Source organism: Lagenorhynchus albirostris, chromosome 6 (genome assembly GCF_949774975.1).
Source record: "Lagenorhynchus albirostris chromosome 6, mLagAlb1.1, whole genome shotgun sequence".
In the NCBI taxonomy this organism is placed as follows: Eukaryota; Metazoa; Chordata; class Mammalia; order Artiodactyla; family Delphinidae; genus Lagenorhynchus; species Lagenorhynchus albirostris.
In genome coordinates this window covers 66,903,339-66,925,925 of record NC_083100.1, presented here as the reverse complement: position 1 = coordinate 66,925,925, position 22,587 = coordinate 66,903,339, and the positions used below count along the sequence as shown (strand labels likewise).

At 36.8% G+C, this 22,587-nt stretch overlaps 1 protein-coding gene and 1 non-coding gene across 6 annotated transcripts in view; one reads left to right on the top strand and one right to left on the bottom strand.

Annotated features, from left to right (window-relative positions):
- Window positions 1-22,587, bottom strand: part of COBLL1 (cordon-bleu WH2 repeat protein like 1) — a 160,704-nt gene that overhangs the window by 103,912 nt on the left and 34,205 nt on the right. The window lies entirely within an intron of this gene.
- On the top strand, window positions 3,413-3,544 carry LOC132522501 (small nucleolar RNA SNORA42/SNORA80 family). Its single transcript, XR_009541243.1, has one exon. It is a non-coding gene; the product is annotated as a small nucleolar RNA SNORA42/SNORA80 family (small nucleolar RNA).

Genomic DNA, 22,587 nt, shown 5'->3' with positions numbered 1-22,587 from the left:
GCTCCGCAGCGGTAGAGGCCACGACAGTGAGAGGCCCACGTACCGCAAAAAAAAAAAAAAAAAAAAGAATCCGCCTGCCAATGCAGGGGACACGGGTTCGAGCCCTGGTCCAGGAAGATCCCACATGCCGCGGAGCAACTAAGCCCGTGTGCCACAGCTACCGAGCCTGAGCTCTAGAGCCTGCGAGCCACAACTACTGAAGCCCACGCACCTAGAGCCCGTGCTCCACAACAACAGAGAAGCCACTGCAGTGAGAGGCCCACACACCACAACGAAGGGTAGCCCCCGCTCACCACAACTAGAGAAAGCTCGTGCACAGCAATGAAGACCCAATGCAGCCAAAAATAAATAAACAAATGAATAAAAATTTAAAAAGAAAAAAAAGAATCTGTAGAGTGAGTGAAATTTCTGACTTTATCATTTCAGAGGTATGCTAATTCCAGTAGCAACAAGGGAGATAGTTGGCAGGACCACAAGAGAGGGGGCTTTTGTTTTTGTTTTTAAAATTAAAAAAAAAAAACACACACACACAAAACATTAAGATAGAATACTCCATCTTAATAGAGACCATGATGACAGTTTAGAGCGACTGAGAAAAAACTGGCAGGGGAAGGGCAGCTATTTTTCTGTTAACTTATAAACTGGTATCTTATTATTTTACTAACTAAGCATAAAAACTTTTAAGAAGGTAAGTAAAGAAAAAAGATGGAAAGACTACACAAGGAACTCCAGAAAAGAAAACATGGTTTACATGGCCAAGAGTGTTTGGCCAGACAGTATCAATCTCCAAAGTAGTGAGAATTGGTATCACTCTCTAAGGCAGTAAGATTCTTGATTTTTTATATCCCCTCTGGCAAGAGTACAGAATATAAAGCAAAAACAGGGCACAGGGAAAAGCTAGTATTGGTATTACCTCTGTTCTTAGGAGAATGACTATCTTCCAAAGGAAACACAATGTTCTTGAAGGGCATGAATAACGTGGACAAGCAGAGGGAGGTGTGTAATGTGTTTATCCCTGAGTAGAGAGGTTCAGAGGGTACAGCTGAATACTTAGCCAATCCCTTAATTCTCAAAAGTCTCTATATTTTTAGCATTGTATTATTTCTATTCAGATTTCAGAATAGGTGAGAAGATTAATTTAATTACTACTTAAATATCTACCTGAAAACCTATAATCAGCAAGCCTATTTCTCACATCAAAATCTAGATTGTAATTGCAGATATTCTCTCTGCAATTACCCCTTTTACAGGACGTTTTCCAAAATAAGTAATAATTGAGTGTAACTGGATAATGCTCAGCTAAGATTACTACTTACTTTCCTGCCCTTAAGTTGATGGACGTTTTATACATATTGGGCCAATTACATAACCATGAACACTTCCAAAACAGCCAGCTGGTTTTTTTAGCTTACCAGTTGTGCTTTTTTTCTTTTTTTTCTTATACTCAAATGCATTGAGAGGAAACAGATGAAGGCGATAAAAATACAAATATCAAGATAAAAATATGAATACAAATTCTCTATAATTAAACATGAACCAAAGACTCCTTCCTCAATTTTTTCTCTTAGCTTAGAAACTGGTATCTTATATTTGCTCACTAAGCATAAAAACTTTTAAGAAGATCAGTAAAGAAAAAACTGGGAAGACTACACAAGGAACTCCAGAAAAGGAAACATGGTTTACATAACACAGCAACGGTCACTGAGGGAAAGTTCTGGAGGACACTATTTCTCTCTAGAAGCCAATTCAGCTTTTGACAGTTTTAGGCACCTGAACTAAAAACAATGCCAAAAGACACAATTTTAGCTTAGAAATAACTTCCTTCCTTTCCACACTTTTGCATAACTTGAACTATTGCCTTATAATGTGCTCGCCAAAAGATAACTCTCATCAGAAATGTCCAGGAAAATCCACATCTAAATTACTTTCCATCCAGAAATAAGGTATATATAAATACATAAGTTTATATTGTACACACACACTTTATTCTCTGCAGCTTACCTTTGAAAAAGTACTCTGCTGAATACTCTCCCAGAGTTATATCACTAACTACTTTTTTCTGGTACTTTGGGATTAAGAACTAGAGTTTAGCTCTAGCATCCCTTGCTCCATTTGCTATAATATCCAACCTCCTAAAAATGTTTTTTTAAAAAAGTATAACTGCACATATTAATCAAATATTTATTTTAAAAGTATTTATTCACCAAAAAATTCCCGAATGGCATGGTTAAAAAAAAAATCTTTGTGGTTACCAGAGGCAGGGGTGGGGAGGGGCAGAATAAAGGTGGTCAAAAGGTACAAACTTCCAGTTATACGATAAAAAAGTACTAGGGATGTGATGTACAGTATGATCAGTATAATTAAGACTGCTCTATGTTATATATGAAAGTTGAGATCAAATCCCAAGTGTTCTCACCACAAGGAAATAAATGTTTTTTAAATGAGATTACTGGATGCTCACTAAACTTACGGTGGTCATCATTTCGTGATGTATGTAAGTCAAATCATTACGCTGTACACCTTAAACTTATAAAGTGCTACATGTCAACTGTATCTCAATAAAACTGGAAGGAAAAAAAAAGAACACTCATCCTAACAGCAAACAGATCATATCTAGAAGCTGCTAACATATCATGATGGCAGTTTCTCAGAAATTAAATTATTGTTAGAAAAAAAAAAAATCTTGTCAACTATATATGTACTCCCTCAAAACACTGGAAAAATTGGAAAATCTTCCACAGGACATAGGACCAGAAAGCCCCAAGGTGATATTTTAATGAGGGTCAGAGGTGAGGAAGGTCAGGAAATGTGGTCATGGAAAACAAAGCCAGGTCTCCTCTATCGCCATGATTCTTTTTTAATGGTATTAATGGTAGGATGGACATAGTGGACTGGAGCTCAACCTCCATACCAATGTCCTTCCTGTGTACCTTCCTGTATGACAGAGGCCAAAACCCTACACGTTTCTTTTTCCAGGCTCCCTTGCAACCACGGGTCTACAAATTAGATATGCAGGCACGAGATTAGGAAGAAGAAAGTGAGCTAAGCAAGGCTGTGAGACGCTGGGTTTTGCTGCCACAGCACTCCTTTGTCCAGTAACTAATCTCATGGGTATAAAAAAGCAAAGCATGGATGGGACACTTTTTTTCTTTCTGCATCACAGTGATACTCTAAGGGCAGCTTCTCCACCTTCCTGACTGTAGCAGAAGCAGCAGTGCCCCTGCCAGGCCAGATAAAAGGCGTTAACACACCTAACAGCCTAGCCTAGGTCCTGCTGCTCTTAACTGCCAACACTTTTATCAATATCATTCCCTTCTTTTCTATTTAAAACAGCTAGGTTTTCTTTTATGTTCTGAAACTGAAAACTGATACTACACATTTGTATTAAGATATTTAAAAAGATAAGTGCTGTGCATGGGTTTGGATTTATGGCAGGCCCATCCCCCTGGGCCTCACATAGTGTCCCATGCTGGAGCAAACTGGCTCAGAACCATTGCCCGGCTTCTGCCTGTAGGCTGCAGGCACTGAAGCGGGTTGCACAGTGGGGAAAAATATATATATAAGTGCTCAATTATTTTATTTTGTTAATCCAAATCCTCCTTTGATAAACGCATAAGAGAGGCTACCTTAAGTAAGGAGTAGATCCACTTCCCAAACCAATTTCCCATTTGCTCCTGAAAGAAGAGTTAGGGTCTTGGTTATCTCATAACTGAAAATGGTCAGCTTTTTACAAAGCATCATGACTAAGAAACATATAACACAAGTTAATACCTAGGGCCGAATTCAGGCTCCTTTACTCACTATGTGACCTTGGGCCTCAGTTTCCTCAATGTTCAAACAGCTCAGTACCAACCACACAGAAACACTGCTAAACACTATGTATTAAAATTGCATATGTAAAGTAACTTAACAAGCACTAGATGCCATAAGGGGGGAAAAATTCCATTTTTAAGTCACTTAAAAGTTCTTTTGGCTCAATAAGACTTCTAGGAATACTTAAAGTTTTGAAACATCCTTTTTTTTTTTTTTTTTTACTAATGCTGTGTATATGGAGACAACACTTTTAAGCACATACTCTTTATCTGTGAAGATCCTACCCTTCAAAAACTCCTGCCCGAAAATCAGTATTGGGGAAGATTAAGTGACCTACTGCTGCCCCACCCCAGGGTTAATCCCTTCCATGGCCTACAATACTCCAGACCTCTCCTTGGAGTGGACATTCCATGGGAAGACACACCCTGTAGTTCCCACCCATAAACATTCTTACCACGAAACTCCACTGAATTTCCAATCAGGGATCACTACTCAGCCTAGGGTAAAAAGAATCACCACCTTTATCTTGTGCCCCTTAATTCCAAAAGCAGTCCAGAGATAATATGCTCCTAGACGCGCCCCCCACCCCAGCAGCAAAGGGCAGAAACTCTTAAATTTACCCTTGTGAGCCAGACCTACCCCCAAGTAGATTATGATTCAGGTCTCTGAAATACCCAGTATATCCCTTTCTGGGGTGACTTGCACACTATTTATATTGTAGAAATAAACGGAAAATTTTTTTCAGCTGGAAGAAAACCCTGATACATGATAGTGGTTTATAAAAGAAAGGTTTTGGCCTTTTCTTTAAAATATAAAACTAAGAAAGAAGGGATTTACACCATCTTAGATTTCCAGCACTATCAAAACTGAATCTTTTACAAATGTGATATATTTTAGCTAACAAGACTTAATTTCAAGTATTTTTGCATGTAATTTTGACATACATTTTATTTTGCCAGAAAATTCTAGAGGAAAACAAATGAGAGACTTTTATGATAATGTTTTACCCTAATTAATCTTTGTTTTTGCATGGATCCTTATGACTCAAATCACTAGTGACCAGGAAACATGCTGTACTTTGAAAGATTTTTGTTTTTATAGCTTCCATGTTAAGTTCTACGTGAAATTCCCTTCCAATATTAATGGGTGTACATGTGATGAGAAATAAAAAGGAAAAAAGAATCCTAGTATTTCATAGAATAAGAAAGACATTTGTACGAGAAACCATTCAGCAATTCAAAACCAAGTACAGTGCCTATTTATAGCAGGCTGAGGTTAGTACCATTTTACTCATCAGAAAAATCAATAAGACCGTAAGTATTTTCCTTTATAAAGCACGAAGTATGAACATCATTAGGGTCATTCATTATAAAGGCAGTTTTCAATTACAAATTAAAGATTTGTGTGTGTGTGTGTTTTAAAATTCATATTATGAAAAGTTTTACATGATAGTTAAACAATTTTACATAAGTTATTTAATTACTCAATCATAGTTAGGCCCCCCAAATCATATGGTTTTCTATTTATAATCACCAGGTCACATATACTTAGAAGAGGAAGAATGAATTTGAAGGAAGTAACAGCAGAACTCTTTGTTAAGCAAAAGAATTGTCTGCCTTTTTAAGGTGCCAACTGCTTAAAAGGAAAAATCCAAACCTCAAAACTGAAGTTGAGCCACAGCCTTGTCATCTGTATCCTGGCAATAGCGGTACCTAAATCATTCCATAGATGTAAGATAAAAGAAAATTGCACTCATCTAAATGCTACGTATGAAGAGTAGAAGGAATGTCTTCGAGTTTGAGAGGCATCTTACACCTGGGGGCAGTCTTGGTAAGAATTTTCAGAAGTATACATATACCAGTTCATTTAAGGTGATTTGGGGGAGGGCATGGGGTGAGGTGGGTAGGGAAGACAAAAATCAGGTGAGGGAAATGCAGACGTCCTTAAAAATCGTACAATGCCATACTTAGAATTCTGACATTTCAGTGACCCTTTACTCAGGCACAGTGATGACCCAGCAAATTTCATACCATTTGGCAAATTCCATTGTTCAGTCAGGGGCACACCCCTGAACAATGCAGTCAGAGACGAAGGGAGGAGAAAGAATAGGACTAAGTGGGGCTCAGTACATACACGGCACAGGTACTTAAACTGCCCAGGAATCACAAGGGAACTTCATCTCCCTACACAAAGTGTGATGGTTCAAATACATCCCCTTGCACCCCAGCCCTTTCTCCACCCTCCCTGCCTTGGGTTGCTCTAGTGTTTTCTTCTTAAGTCAATACCATTTATACGTAAAAGCAAAAGACATTGTTAAACTCACAAATCCTTTCCCCACCCAACGAGTACTAGTATTTAAGACCTGGTATTGTTCAGAAAAGCCAAGAATATGAATTTTTGAGCCTCCTAAGTCAATGCCAACAGCAAGAGCCAATACAAACAAAAGTGAATTGTGAGAAATACTTATCACAGTTACCAGTCTTCACTAAGCCCACTTCCTTCTAGGACTCTTCTCATCTTCATCTCTAGGGAAAAGTTGCTTCCACATATCAAGTAATCAAATATGTTTATTTTGAAAGGGAAACTACCCTAGATGCTTCTTTTAAAGTTACTCCTTTATAACAGCATGCTAAAAGGAGAACTTTAATTTTTTTTTAAAGTGACACAGTACTTTGAAGCACTCACAAGGCTAAAAGGATACACACCGAAAAGTCTTCAACAGGAGAGGAATATTATGCATATTATACACATACACAGAGAGAAAGAGAAAAAGAGGCAGACGGAGACAGAGAGAAGAAATTATAATAGAAAAAGGATATTTTTTACTTCTGATAAAAAATATGCAATTCCCTCAGGGTTTAGCAAATTAAAGTGAATTGAATGCCACTTAAATTTCTTCATGGTATTTTACTACTCATCATTTCCATTGACTCACTGTATTTTATTAAACTTACCATGCAAATACCTTCCAAACCCTTCTTGTACCTGGAGTGGATAAATTGCCCAATTACCACCTCCCAGTTAAATTAACTCTCTCTAGGTTTGTACTCTAAGAAAATTGAGGCTGAGCTTGTGCCTCCTAATGTGACATGTTATGAAATATATGATGCCATCTACAGTATATTCTAGTCAAACACCATTTAACTTCAGTCCATGTTGCCTAGATCTAACTGTTCCATATAGAGGGATTTAAGAACAAGCTAACACCACCATAAGGAAACAACAGAAAAATCCAGAAAATGCAATATTTTGTAGGACAAATGGCCTGGTCCTTTCAAAAGTCAGCATCATGACTTGGGAAGTTTACAGGACATAACCAGATGCACAGCAAAGCCCCAGAGTAGATCCTAATTAGAACAAAGTACCTATAAATGTGTTAGAGCCAACTGAGCCAATGTGAGAATGGACTGGGTGTTACATAAAATGAAAATCTATTGACATGGAAAGGTGAAGAGCATTAACAGAGCAAAAGAAAAAAAAAAGCAGTTGATAAACCAGCATGAACAGCATTTCATTTGGGTAAAAACAAATGTGTGTGGGCATAAACAGATCTTGAATTCTACACCTTGAAGGGTAAATAAAGATAATCTCTGGGTAACAGAATGTCACTTTACCTTACTTTTGCTTATTAATATCTTCTAGCTTTCTAGAATGGATATTTCTAATAAAGTAATATTAACATAAACTTATTATAATTAATAAAAACCTTAAAAAGAGGTTGGGTGTCTGCCCAGGTAACCAATCTCATAAAATTTTACGGTGAGTGATGACAGATGGAGTGGCTGGCCTTCCAAAAAGAAGAGAAGGTGTTTAGTTAATAAAACTGTCTGACGGAAAAAAAATTAATTGAAATCCTTTCACATCTAGAATTGCCCATAAACGTTCTAAAAGTCAATGCTATTCACAAGGCTAGAAGGAAAATGAGGCATTGCTTCTAGGAATTTTGCTGATGTCATCAGTCACAGGTAAAATATCAATGTAACTGAAAGTCCTTTCATGTGCAGGCATTACCAAGCTAGGCAATGCTGGGTGCCTGCGGGCTGAAATCTGCCAGGCAAGCTGGGAGAGGGGGTGATAAGGGGTATCAGAGAGGGAAAGATGGACCCGCAAACTTCTACCCTTAAACTACAGCCCGAAACACCCTCTACGAACAAGACAACCACGATTAAGTTGAGACCAGCTGATGCAAACTAAACAACTTCCTGAAGATTTAAGGGATGTTATGATCAAAGTTCAGCAAGTCTTTCATATACCATTGGTATGATTTCAGTTGTTGTAAGTTTTATAATTCATTCCTTCAGAAGATAGGAAATTGCATGCAAGGCCAAATGAGTACCCAAGTTCACATTCTGCATAATTTCTAGATTTGATATGTTGGCATAACCCCTCACAACAGATGCTGTGTCAGTTAACAGTTTACTGTCTCTCAGTTCCAAATGCTTCAATGCAGGCCTTGAGCTAAACAACGGAATTCCTTTACGCATCCCTCCTTTAAAGTAGGCATGATGTTAAGCTTTCGTATGGAGGGCACTGGGACATTGAAGAGGAAAGGGCTTCCTGGAATTCCTGGCCTGGGCTGGGGTGGGGGTGGGGGTTGGGGGAGTCCACAGGGAGAGACATCTGGTAGACCCTGCCCCAGCCAGGGGCACAGAACATCATCCCCCATGATCTTGCTGCCTCTTCCTGCAGCAACTTCTTATCAGTCTAAAACCTTCATGAGCTCACCTGAGAGACAAAAATGTCCAAATAAATCCTCGGTGGAATCTTTCTGATCCCGGAGTTTATGCTCTTTCATTTCATCATGACCATCTTCCCCTTCCTCCCTTCGGATGTCTATCCTTCATCAAAATGAAGCATTTTGTCAGCTTGTGTTTTCAAGACACTCTGATTATATTTTTTTGAACTAAGATACATTTTTCTTCCAAGAAAAACGGGAGGAAATATGGAGGACACTGTGCCCACTTTTGAAAAAGCCAGTGAGTACCTTCTTCCTCTACGAAAGAAGTGAACTTTTTGTTTGTTTGTTTTTGTTTTTTGCGGTGCGCGGGCCTCTCACTGTTGTGGCCTCTCCCGTTGCGGAGCACAGGCTCCGGACGCGCAGGCTCAGCGGCCATGGCCCACGGGCCCAGCCGCTCCGCGGCATGTGGGATCTTCCCGGACCGGGGCACGAACACGTGTTCCCTGCATCGGCAGGCGGACTCTCAACGACTGCGCCACCAGGGAAGCCCGTGACCTCTCTTTTGTTACCTTTTTCGCCAAGCAAGAGGTCTTCTAACAGATACAAATGTTACTAAATAGTTTCAATTTGCGGGGAAACCAGATTGAAACTGAAACTACATAATTTTACTACTAAATGATTATGCTTGGCTACAGAATTATTAAAATTTACATTGAAAGGATCAGTTATTACTGGAGATAAGGTCAGAAATCTATGGTTATATTGGCTTGTGCTTAGTATACCTAAAGCAAACTTTAAACACGGAAGTGGTCAACGAATTTAAAAGAAAATGTATTTGCCCTAATTTCAAGACAAAAATTGTCAAGGCTCTCACTACTGAATTTCTGAGTGGATAAATCAGCAGTGAATAAAAAAACAAAATCTGAGACTCCTAGGCAAATTAAGGAAGTTTATTCCCTCTTTAAAATACCCGCCTCTACATCTCATCATCATTTGTATAAAATTTTTAAATGTGTAACAGATTTCCCACGATTTGTTTCATACACACAGATTTGTTTTTTAAATAGCAATTCTCCAATCCTCTCTACAGTTTGCCAAGGCTGGCAGCAGAATCAGTCTTAAATAGCTCAAACATAATTTTTCATGACTTCTCTTCTTTAAGGAAAATTGTCATAAATGTTACTCTGACATCACATATTCAACTCCAATTACTCAAACCAAAAATTATTATTTTCCTTTAATAAATACTTTAAGACTATAAATAGGAGTTGGGTATTCAGAGTTGAGAAAAGAGTTGTACTGTAATTTTCCTGACAGGGAGTAGACAAGGGAGAAATGTTACAAGATCTCAACACATATGTGGATTGCCTGATAATAACAAACAAAATTTTTAAAATAAATTTCTATCCTTTTTAAAAATTTTATTTTATTTTTGGCTGCATTGGGTCTTCATTGCTGCACGTGGGCTTTCTCTAGTTGTAGTGAGCGGGAGCTACTCTTAGTTATGGTGTGCGGGCTTCTCATTGCGATGGCTTCTCTTGTTGCAGAGCATGGGCTCTAGGAGCACAGGCTTCAGTAGTTGTGGCACTTGGGCTTAGTTGCTCCGCGGCATGTGGGATCTTCCCGGCCAGGGCTCGAACCCGTGTCCCCTGCATTGGCAGGTGGATTCTTAACCACTGTGCCACCAGGGAAGCCCAACAAACAAAATTTGATATGTGATTAGAAAGACTTAGTTACAGTCACTGCAAAAGAGATTGTTCTTGGTTCTAGGTGCAGGAAAGATGAGGTAAGCACACACTACCCTGTCTCTCGAATAGAATACAGATATAAAGCTTAGATGGAATGCATGAAGCAACAATTTGAGGACCCAGAGTAAACTGGAGCAAGTGGACTGAAGAAGACCAAAATTCAAAGTACCACTGAACTGGTGATGAATTAACCATTTTTTTCCCTTCAGTATACCCCAGCCAGGACTCAAGGCAGCCCAAAACTCAGAAGCAGACAACAGATGCAAAGAGAAGCCCAGTAGTTCAGAGTCAAGGAGCAGGAAAGTGGTCTCTTAATGCACAGAAATAAAAAGTAAAATAACTTTTAAAATTTCCTTTCATAGAGAAAAACAAATACCGTATGCTAACACACATATATGAAATCTAAAAAAAAAAAAGGTCATGAAGAACCTACGGGCAAGACGGGAATAAAGTAAAGACACAGACCTACTAGAGAATGGACTTGAGGATATGGGGAGGGGGAAGGGTAAGCTGTAAGAAAGTGAGAGAGTGGCATGGACATATATACACTACCAAACGTAAAATAGATAGCTAGTGGGAAGCAGCTGCATAGCACAGGGAGATCAGCTTGGTGCTTTGTGACCACCTAGAGGGGTGGGATAGGGAGGGTGGGAGGGAGGGAGACGCAAGAGGAAAGAAATATGGGCATATATGTATATGTATAACTGATTCAGTTTGTTATAAAGCAGAAACTAACACACCATTGTGAAGCGATTATACTCCAATAAAGTTGTTAAAAAAATTTCCTCTCATAAAAATCAACAATATTTCTACATAATAGCCAAGAAAAAATTTAAAATACCACAAAAATGAACTATGTGGATATAACTTCATCAAAATGTATACAGAATCTATATTCTGAAACCTACATGACACTGATAAAAGAAATCAGAGAAGACCTAACTAAATGGAGAGGCATACAATGTTCATGGATTAGAAGACTCAACACAGTAAAAAGGTCCATTCTTCCCAAATTGATCCATATATTTAACACAATTCCAGTCAAAACTCCAGCAGATTGGCAATATACACTAATATGTATAAAATGGATAACTAATAAGAATCTGCTATATAAGAAAATAAATAAAATTCAAAAAAAAAAAACCTCCAGCAGAATTTTTGCAGCTATAGACAAGCTGATTGTAAAATACATAGTAAGGCAAAGGACTGAGAATAGAAACAATTTGAAAAAGAAGAGAAAGCTAGAGAACCCACACTACTCGATTTCAATCTTACTATAAAGCTAATCAAAACAGTGTGGTATTGACAAATGGATAGACACATAGATTAACAAAACACAATAGAGAGCCTAGAAAGAAAGTCACACAAATATAAAGAACTTATTTTTGACATAGGTTAAAATTCAATAGACAGAGGATAGTCTTTTCAACAAATGATGTTTGAATAATTGGACAAATGTATGCTAAAAAACAAACAAACAAAACACTCTATACCTTTAACAAAACTTAACTCAGGGTAAATAATAGCTCTAATTACAAAGGAAAGCTGTAAGGCTTACAAAACACACAAAACATACACAGGAGAATATCTTCATGATCTGGGGTTAGGCAACAACTTCTTAGATAAGACACCAAGGAACAATCCATAAAAGAAAAAAATTGACAAATTGGACCTTATTGAAATAAGAAACTTTTGACCTATAAAATACACCCTTAAGAGAATGAAAGGACAAACTATAGTCAGGGAGAAAATATCTGCAACTCACATTAGACAAAGAATTTATATCCAGAATATATAAATAACTGAATATTCAACAATAAGAAAACAAATAAGCCTGTTTAAAAAATCAACAAAGGGCTTAAACAGACAGTTCACTAAAGAGGATCAACAAAAGGCAAATAAGTACACCAGAAGGTCTATCAACACCCAGCACCACTAGGGAAATGTAGATTAAAAACAAAATGAGGGCTTCCCTGGTGGCACAGTGGTTGAGAGTCCGCCTGCCGATGCAGGGGACACAGGTTCGTGTCCCGGTCCGGGAAGATCCCACATGCCACGAAGCGGCTGGGCCAGTGAGCCATGGCTGCTGAGCCTGTGTGTCCAGAGCCTGTGCTCCACAACGGGAGAGGCCACAACAGTGAGAGGCCCACATATCGCAAAAAAAAAAAAAAAAAAAAAAAAAAAAGAGATCACTACACACCTATTAGAATGGCTAAAATAGATATGGATAATACCAAGTGTTGATGAGGATGCAGAGCAAACAAAACTGATGCATTGTTGGTAGAATGCAAAATGGTAGAGTCACTCTGGAAAATGGTTTGGAAGTTTCTCATGAAGTTAAACACACACTTACCGCATGACCCAGCAATCGCTTTCTTAGACACAGAGAAATGAAAACTTAGTGCTTACACAAAAACCTGTACGTGAATGTTCTACTCATAATGACTCATAACTGGAAGCAACCCAAATGGCATTCAATGGGTGAATGGATAAACACACTGTAGTACATCCATACTATGTAATACTACACTAAGTAATAAAAAAAGAACTACTGATACACATAAATAGTGAATGAATCTCAAAGGCAGTATGTTAAGTGAAAGCAGATGGTCTCAAAAGTTTATGATTCCATTTTTATGACATTCTTAAAAAGTCAAACTATAGCAAAAGACAGATCAGTAGTCACCAAGGGTCAGTGATGGGGGAGGATGTAACTACAAAGAAGAGTTTCTCTAGAAGGACAGAACTGTTCTGTGTCCTGACTGTGGCAGAGTTTTCATGAATCTGTGCATAAGCCAAAATTCCTGGACACCCAATTAATGTGAAGTGTACCTATGTTAATCAAAAAAAATGTTAGAGAATGGACATTTATTTCCAGACGGCCACATAATTTTTGACTTGTTCCTTTCTCCATGCCATTTTAAAGTAAAAATATCCATGACAGGAGAAGGAAATTGCACAAGTAAATAACACATTTATTTCCATTATCTGTGAACACGCAATACATTTCTAACAAAAAAATGGGCTCTAGAGGCTGAAGGGAGATCGGGCTACAGTATAAACTCCCACAGACACTGCTAGTCATCTGAACCACATTTTATTTCTTGAGCATTCAAAAGGAAAAATAAAAACATAATAATAATGTATTTTCCTGATTCTTTGTAGTTACACTTGAAGTAAGTGTGAAAGTTCATTTGAGCTTAGAATCTAGCAATACAGAGTTTAGCAACTAAATAACAGGAGATTAACATTCACAAATGGATGCCATTAACCATCCAATCAAAAAAGAAAAGCATATCTGTGGGGAAATTAAAGTTAAGAATCTAAAAAAAAAAAAAAAGTAAAAGACTTGTATTTTTTGTAGACCTCACAGTGCTCAACACAGTACCTGGCATGTGGGGAACACTCATCATAATTCCATAAAGTATCATCTAATAAAAAGGAATATCCAACATAAATCCCACAGACCAAACATGTACCTCTACATCGAAGGCTAAGCTCTAACAATTCACGCATGCAAACATGTGGGAGCATCTGCCAGTAATAAACGTGGGGGCTGGGAATGATTTAAATGTGGAAAGACTGAGTTCACTTGGGTCAGCACAGCAGGAAAAGGCAAGGGATGGGGGTTATTGAAGTCAAGGGGAGGGTGTATGCTCAGCTTCCTCTGCACCATTCACCCGACAACACTGACTTACTTTCCAAGTAAGGTCCGTTAGATGACATGAGGGAGGGCGTTAGAGCATGAATATGTTCAGGGATTTAGGCTATGGGAAACTTGCAACAAATTAAAGTAAAATTCTGAAATAGTTTTAATACTAACAGGTTTCATTCTCGAAATACCAGTATTTTGATATATAAGTATTTTGAAAAGTCTCTACAATTCTCTTGAGAAACATCCAGTTACATTTACTATCAACAAGTTGGGAATAACATTTAAAAATCAAACTCAAAATAAGAGAGTCAGGAAGGAAAGGAGAAAGGGAAGCAAACAGAGAAATGATTAAGGGAAGATATGATAGATGTTGTCCAAAATCAAACAATAATCAGACAATATAATAGTGCTAAATGATCCATCCCTTTCTGAAGAACAGAAATCGCCACTTCAATCAATGACTAAAGGTTGCAATATTGTAGGGAGGGGGATTCGTTCCCCATGATAAACTTTATCTTGAAGAAGGGAGGAAAGGGCTTCCCTGGTGGCGCAGTGGTTGAGAGTCCGCCTGCCGATGCAGGGGACACCGGTTCATGCCCCAGTCCGGGAAGATCCCACTGTGCCGCGTAACGGCTGGGCCCGTGAGCCATGGCCGCTGAGCCTGCGCGTCCGGAGCCTGTGCTCCGCAACGGGAGAGGCCACAACAGTGAGAGGCCCGCGTACCTCAAAAAAAAAAAAAAAAAAAAAGAAGGGAGTTAGGGTAATATCCAAAGGATCAGGAGACATGCACCATGATCACTAAAACTGAAAAGTAATCGCATGGAAAGCGATCCCCGAACAATTAAAAAACTATCGCCACGCCTCCCCACCCCACATACTACTGGGATCCTGACCTCTACTAATATTTAGTTTTATGAGCAAACAGATTTCTAACTGAGGCAGCAGAAACTCAACTCCACAGTCCAAGTGTCCTCAAAGAATGGAATTAAAGAAGCTCCTACCGCTGCAAGTTTCTGCCAAGAGCTCCAAGAAGCACCAGGCACAAAAACACAGGATCTTAAGTTAGGCCCCACCTCCATACCCAAAAGAGTGCTTTCCTGAAAAGATCAAGGTATGGAAAAGGGGTTTGGAAAAGAGGGAGAAACGTCCACCTCTTTGTCCATTTGTCCGTCCCTCTTTGTAGAACCCAGAAAATAACCTGCCCTCCAAAACCCCATACTTAAATTGCAATATGAAAGGTAATAACCACATGAGGCTGGCAAGGTGGCCCCCAGCTCAGCGAGCGCACCCTCTCTTCCCACAGCATGACTCCAACACCACACACAGAGTCTCTGACCCACAAACTGAGTGTTGTCCTCAGTGCCTATCCACATTTTAAACACCAATAAAAATTAACTTCTGTTTCTTTTAAAATTACATATTAACAATGTTCTAATACTTTCTTTCTCACACCAGTGAGTCATTTCCTACTCCCCCCCTCCTCCAGAGATTCCACTGATTTGGAAGATGATGATGCACTAAAATGGCTAAGAGGCAAAGATGCAGATTTTTCCATATTAAATTTTTTAATAAAGACTTGTATATAGAACAATTTTAGGTTTATAGAAATATTGATCAGACAGGTCAAAGAGTTCCCATATACGCTGTGCCCCTCCCCTCTCCCATATTCCCATTATTTACATCTTGCATTAGTGTGGTACAGTTGTTACAACTGATGAACCAATACTGATAATTATTAATTAAAGTCTGTAGTTTACTTTAGGGTTCACTCTTTATGTTGTACAGTTCAATGGGTTTCAAAAAATTTAATGACATGTTTCCATCATTACTACATCATACAGAATAGTTTCACTGCCCTGAAAATCCCATGTTCCACTTATTCGTTCCTTCTTCCCCCGTCCCTGACATCTAGCAACTGATTTTTTTTTTTTCTGTCTCCATTGTTTTGCCTTTTTCAGAATGTTGTGTAGTTGGAATAATACAGTGTGTATTTTCAGGCTGGCTTCTCTCACTTAGCAATTTACATTTAAGTTTCCTCCATGTCTGTTCATGGCTTGATAACTCATTTATTTTCATCCTTGAATAAAGTTTCATTGTATGGGTATACCAGTTTGTTTATCCATTCACCTGTTGAAAGAAATCTTGTTTGCTTCCAAGTTTTGGCATTTATGAATAAAGCTGATACGAACAATCAATGTGAATGTTTTTGTGTAGATATAAGGTTTCAATTCATTTTGAAACTTATATATACCAAGGAGTGTGATGACTGGATTGTATAGTTAAGAATATGTTTCGTTTTGTAAGAAACTGCCCACCTGTCTTCCAAAGTGGCTGTACTATTTTGCATTCCCACCAGCAATGAATGAGAGTTCCTATTGCTCTATATCCTTGCCAGCATTTGGTGCTGTCAGTGTTTTGAATTTTAATGGTTCTAACCGGTGTATGTATATTAACTTGCACATCCAGACAACTTTCTAAACCTTTTCATTGGTTTTAAATGTTTTCCCTTGATTATCTTAGGTGTTAGATAGCTTACTTACCAAAGGGGGGGGGTGGAGAAAGAAAAAAGGGAGGGGGTAAAAAGTACACTCCTTTGAAATTTGTATACCTCTCATTGCCATATCTGATTTAATGGCACTATCTAGAACTTTCAGGGAAAAAGTTGATGATGTATATAGTATTGATGACGACAGGCATCTTTGACTCATTCTTGATTTCAGTGATAAAGCTAATATTTCATCATTAACTAGAATGTTTTCTATTAGCTTAACATACATATTGTTTAATCTATATCCCTCCATTTCTAGGTTTCTAAGTTTTTAATTTTACATCATCTTTTGAGAAGAGCTATTCAGTGGCGGAAGGGCCAGAGTCAATGCTTTATCTCTTTAGAGGACATAATTATATATAACTATATACATCTATAAAGCATAAGTTATAAAGGTACACACTTCACTTCCATAAAGAATATTATTCTGTCTGAGCTGTCCAATTATACTATCTAATCTTTCCCAATATTTATTTTCTTTCAAGGTTTTCACCATATTAGTATAATATTAATGTTTTATTTATATATTTTACTCAATTTAACTTCTTTTATTTTAAGCAATAACATATCAAACTCATGAACTGATAGGTATTATTTTCTAATATAGAATAAAAATGACCATTAAAAGGAAAAAATCACATCCTCTCAAAAACAGTTTGTTACAGTATGGAGAAGTACTGATAGACCAGGCACCTTTCCAGTCAGGAGCCCTCTTACTGACCGTTGTCCCCCTAGATTCTAACACAGTGGCTGGTCCTGAGCATGAGCTCAGTAAACATTCACAGGATGAATGGACAACCATGAGGTCAAGGACATTCACTGGCTCAGAAGGATGTGCACCTCTTGCCTTGGAGTTATTTTAGCATGAGAGAGAAGATAAAACTGGGAGACAAGGCAAGGGAGATGACCTCCAAGAAGTCTAAGATAAGCACTTCAGTTTGTAAGGAGAAATAAGAGTGAGTTCCCAGGGATGGGTAATGACCAGCTAACTTTTGCACCACAAAACTGAGTTTGACACAGAGGTCTGCCACTTATAAACTATGCAACCTTGAACATGGTTTTCCCTTGATTTATTGGTGTGAGATATAGCTTTATACTAGTAAGCCATTTTTGAATTCCGGTAATAATCATACTTAGTGACAGATAAATTTATCTTATTAAATATTATTTTATTTTGCATCTTTACAGCTATACTCATAAGAGAGGTTTCTTTCATTCTGTGGGATTTCTTTGTAAAATGTTAGTCGAGATGTGTTCACTACATAAAAATAAACTCAGAAACTTCATAGTTTTTTCTATGCTCTGTAAATCTTTAAAGACTGTTATCTCTTCCTTAGAAGACCAAATAAGCTTGCCTCCCTGACTAACCCCAGAGCCTTTTGGAGGATAGCCCTCTGATAACATTTTTCATATTTTTCTCTACAACAGTTTGATTCAACAGCTCTAATTCTTGATTAAAAATTTACATATTTTCTAGATAGTCATCCATTTCACCTGGAATTTCTAAACTACTACCATATCTATTATATGTAACTTAAAAACTCTTGGAATCTATTATAACATTTTTGTTCTTTTCATTAAATTTGCAGGAGAGCTGTGTCACCCTCCCCCCACACACACACAAAAAAACCTACATAGTTTTTCAATTCTGTGTTTCTTAAATCATTAATTCCTACTTATTTATGCATTTACTTCCTCCTGCTTTCATTTGTTCTGTTTTAGCATCATGAGTTAAAGTTCTTACTTCATGTTCTCACATTTTCCAGTTTAATAATGAAAATACAGTATGAAAATACATATGTGTTTGCTTCTGAATATAGCTTACTATTATATTAGCATTGTTTTCTTAATAGTCTATAGTTGTTATTTTGATTTCTTCTTTGTTACCCTAAGAGCTTAGGAGAATCTTATTATTATTTCCATGTGGTTAAGCGGTCTTTGAGCTTTAAATAATATCTTTAGGTTGAAGAATGTCTCTGTACAGCTCATACTTATGGAAATAAACTAGGTTTTCCTTCTGGCCCAGTCTATAATTAGTTTTACAACCTTCTTAAATGTAAAAAGCACATTTTATAATACCTTAGTTTGATGCCTTATGGTCTCTCTTAACTTAGTAAATATTATTTTCGATGCTCTATGCTTCCTGGATTACGTAACACTTTAGGGGCTTACCAATATGGATGGGCCCTCATGGTAAGGTCTGCAGAGTCCTTGAATCTAGTTCTAATAGTTTTTCTGCCTCTTTCTTTCAGTCATCACAACTTGCTGTTAGTGTGTCACACTTGTAGCAGTCTATCGCCACAATTCTAAATCACTACTTCTAGCATCTGCCTTTGCTTTTGAAATTAAATAGTACCATCTGCCCTTTGAGAAAAATGCCCGACCTTTGTGACATGCTTTAGTTACTCTGACCTTATGTTATTTACTTACTTCCTTGTTCTCAGTTTAGTTTCCAAAGTACAGTGTAAGTTTAACCAATATTTAAAGATTAGTATAATACTTTAAAGTATTTATGTACTTTATTGTTAAGGATTTTTAAAGTACTTAAATACATTGAAACAATAAAATACTACCCACTATTTTTTTTTAATTTGTGTTAAGTATAGAGCACAAAAGTCCACAGGATTTTTAAAGTGTAGTGTTTTCTATATCACCACCTTTGAAAGAGACTATCACTAAGTGAAACTGTTTCAACCAGAAATAGTTGGTTTGTCTGAAAGAGACTATCACCAAGTGAAATTGTTTCAACCAGAAATAGTTGGTTTGTTGCCCCACTCATATAGTCTTAAAAAGAAAGAACAATGTTTCTTTTTATAGCTAAACAATGTGGTACTTTCTACAATGTTCACTAAATAGTCTCAGTGTACCTACTTTAGAGAACAGCACTACACCATACTTATAATTCTTTAGTCATCAGACTACATCATCCTCAAAAAATAATACATTAAGTAGCTCATATTCTCATCTTGTCTAAAACAGTGTTTTGTTGACATAGTGAATAAATTCCATCATTTCAATTGGATCTGAATAAAACTTACACTTGATGAATTTCAAGAAAAGAACCTTCAGCAATCTCCGCCCACATTCCTATAGAAACCACAAAGTTGAAAGATATATGCAGTTTATGTATTTTAATATTCTGGTAGGTATGTTTAAGAACATTCATATAAACCATGTGGTATAAAAACCCATGTACAAAGGAAATAAATATTTACTGTTAAATAACAAATCTGATGATGAATTATTCCTACATTATATAAGAAAATTTCCCTAGACAGCAAAATTCTTGCTCCTGAGAAGGTCATGCTGGGGATCCCTATTCTTCACCCGTATGATCAGAAGATTAATATAAAACTAATTTTGTGGTCTAAAATTCTAAGGGATTAGTTGCCCAAAGTAAATGTAAAATACTTTAAAATTACAGAATTGTTCTTTCAAAAATTAATAGCCAATTCTCAGAGTATTGAGAAATGACAAGATGACATTTGACCTCTAAGTTATCAATTACTAAGGACTTTATCAATTAGTAAATTTCATATTTGGGGCTTTAAAGAACATAAATAGTGGCAAAACAAACTTGCAACTCTTTCATTCAGAGATCTGTCACTTATTATCAACTTTATACAGTAATGTACTGATGTATTTATAATAGAGAAGACACAGCATATTCCTAGATTGCTATATGATTGAACTTCAATGATATATACAATTTTTTAAGTATCTGAATAACTCATCCAATTAAAGACTATCATAATCATTCTCATTAAATATAACACAAAATTATTTATTACTTTTGAAATGCCTCGAGTCAGCATCTTTCTAGAACTATGAGTTGCTCTGATCATGATATACAAACTTTCAAACATAGGTACCTTTACACACTTCAGCTCAAAATTTCATGCAATAAATATATTCACATGACATTCATATCATACATAATTCTAGCAACATTCACTTAAACTCTCTAGTAAACAATGTTAACAAAAAAGTTGAGTCTTTAAAATAAATGCCAAATATTTCATTAAAAATCATCTATCTCGGGCTTCCCTGGTGGCGCAGTGGTTGAGAGTCCGCCTGCCGAAGCGGGGGACACGGGTTCGTGCTCCGGTCTGGGAGGATCCCACATGCCGCGTTGCGGCTGGGCCCGTGAGCCATGGCCGCTGAGCGTGCGCGTCCGGAGCCTGTGCTCCGCAACGGGAGAGGCCACAACAGTGAGAGGCACGAGTACCGCCAAAAAAAAAAAAAAAAAAATCATCTATCTCATTTTACTTTGAGATGTTCAGAAAATTTTAGTTATCTCAGAAAAAGTAAAATAATCAAATTCATATCACTAGATATAGCTTCCCATGTACAAAAGATAAAAATATGGTTGGATATGGAAAATGAATTACTCATTTTTATAGATTTCAACATAAATCTATGTCACCTTCTAATCAGAAGTTTTTTGTTACCTATACTTCTAATGAAAATAAACATATTTTTGGATGCTTCCCTATGAAATATTTTCCTTTTCTGATATTTGAGATGGATTCGATTCGAGATCTTCTTTCTGAAGAGATCTGAAAATTGAATTTGGGGTGGGGAGCAGTTAATGTTCCAAAAACGTAAGAATGTCATATATCATATTTCCAGAGCAAATATTTATCAGGAAAATTTGTTTTTAAAAAAGCTTGATTTCTGAAAATCCAAGTTATATCATCTAAAAGCAATTATGTAAAGAAGCATGTGCCATATAAGAGTTAAATAATGACACAGCAATGCAACTAAATATGATGTAGATATTAAAATTTTGATGAAGACTGTAGCAATATAGAAGTATTTATGACTGTCATAAAAATACAGAATCTAGAATTTTAAAGCAATTAAAGGAAACACCTAAAATCAAAATATTTGACTTTTTGGATGGTAACATTGAAGTTAATTTTTTTATTGTTATCTATGCCATGAACAGATTTTAAAAATTAATAATTCTCCAAATCACCAAAGCTCAAAATTCTTATTGTTGAATTTTATTCAGGTTCCTAAATGGAATTCAGATATCAGAGATGTGGTTCACAGTGGGAGCTTTAAAAAAATAAAACTATCCTAAACAAAAGTTATTTGAAAAGAAATATAAAGAAAAATAAAGAAATATGTGAAAAGCATATACCAATTAAGTAAAATATAAAAGCATTCAATATATTGCTTATAATTATATAAGTATAAAAATTAGATCAGAAATACACCATTATGTGGTATTGGTCACTTCTAGAAGGTGACTAGAACAGGAGTGGTGGTTAAAGGGGATTTTAGCTTTATCTGTAATGTCTTCTGTCTTAAAAAAATGATAAAATTTAAAAATGCTAAATGATTTCTGGGTGGTGAAAATTTGAATATGTTTTGTAACTTCTAAAGTTCATCTGTGCTTAACTATTCAAAACAAAATACAGAGAGCAAAACAACATAAAATCCTTTAAACATTTGAACAGTATTATGTTAAAGTCACTTATTGAATCAGGAAGCTGCCATGACTTGAGGAAGGAATTACCAAGCGTATATTTCATGTCAATGTCAAACTCATGGACTTTCCTGTCATACCACAACATTTATGTGCCGGGACCACAGAATTTCACAAGATGATAAAGATGCTTAGAAGTCTCAAGAGTTATCAACCATACATTTTGGGACAATACGTTTAATTTCATACAAAGGAAGAAAGTGTGGAGAAAAGAGAATAATATTTTTTCAATTCTAAAGAAGAGAAGCAAATATGTCAAATTTTTATGCAAGTATTCATTAGTTGTAACAATTCTCTGAAGTTGGTATCATCATCATCCCATTTCTCAGATGAGAAAAAAATGAGACAGGGAATGCAAATAACTTCCAGAGTCACAGGTTTATAAGCACAGAACGAGAATGCAAACAACCCATCTGTCTGACCACCAAGCCAATAAGTTTGCTACCACACCAACCTCCTGTTAGATCAAAACATCTCTCCCAGGGGTATTATGAAAAGATCTTCAAGCTAGCAGATAGAAACCCAGTGCCTGGCTTCAGCTTTGCTCCCAAAGAGCTCTATGACCCTAAACTAATCATTGTGTACCTTAATTTCCTCACACATAAAAATGTGTAATGGTCGACATAAAACCCTATGTTGTCAATTCTA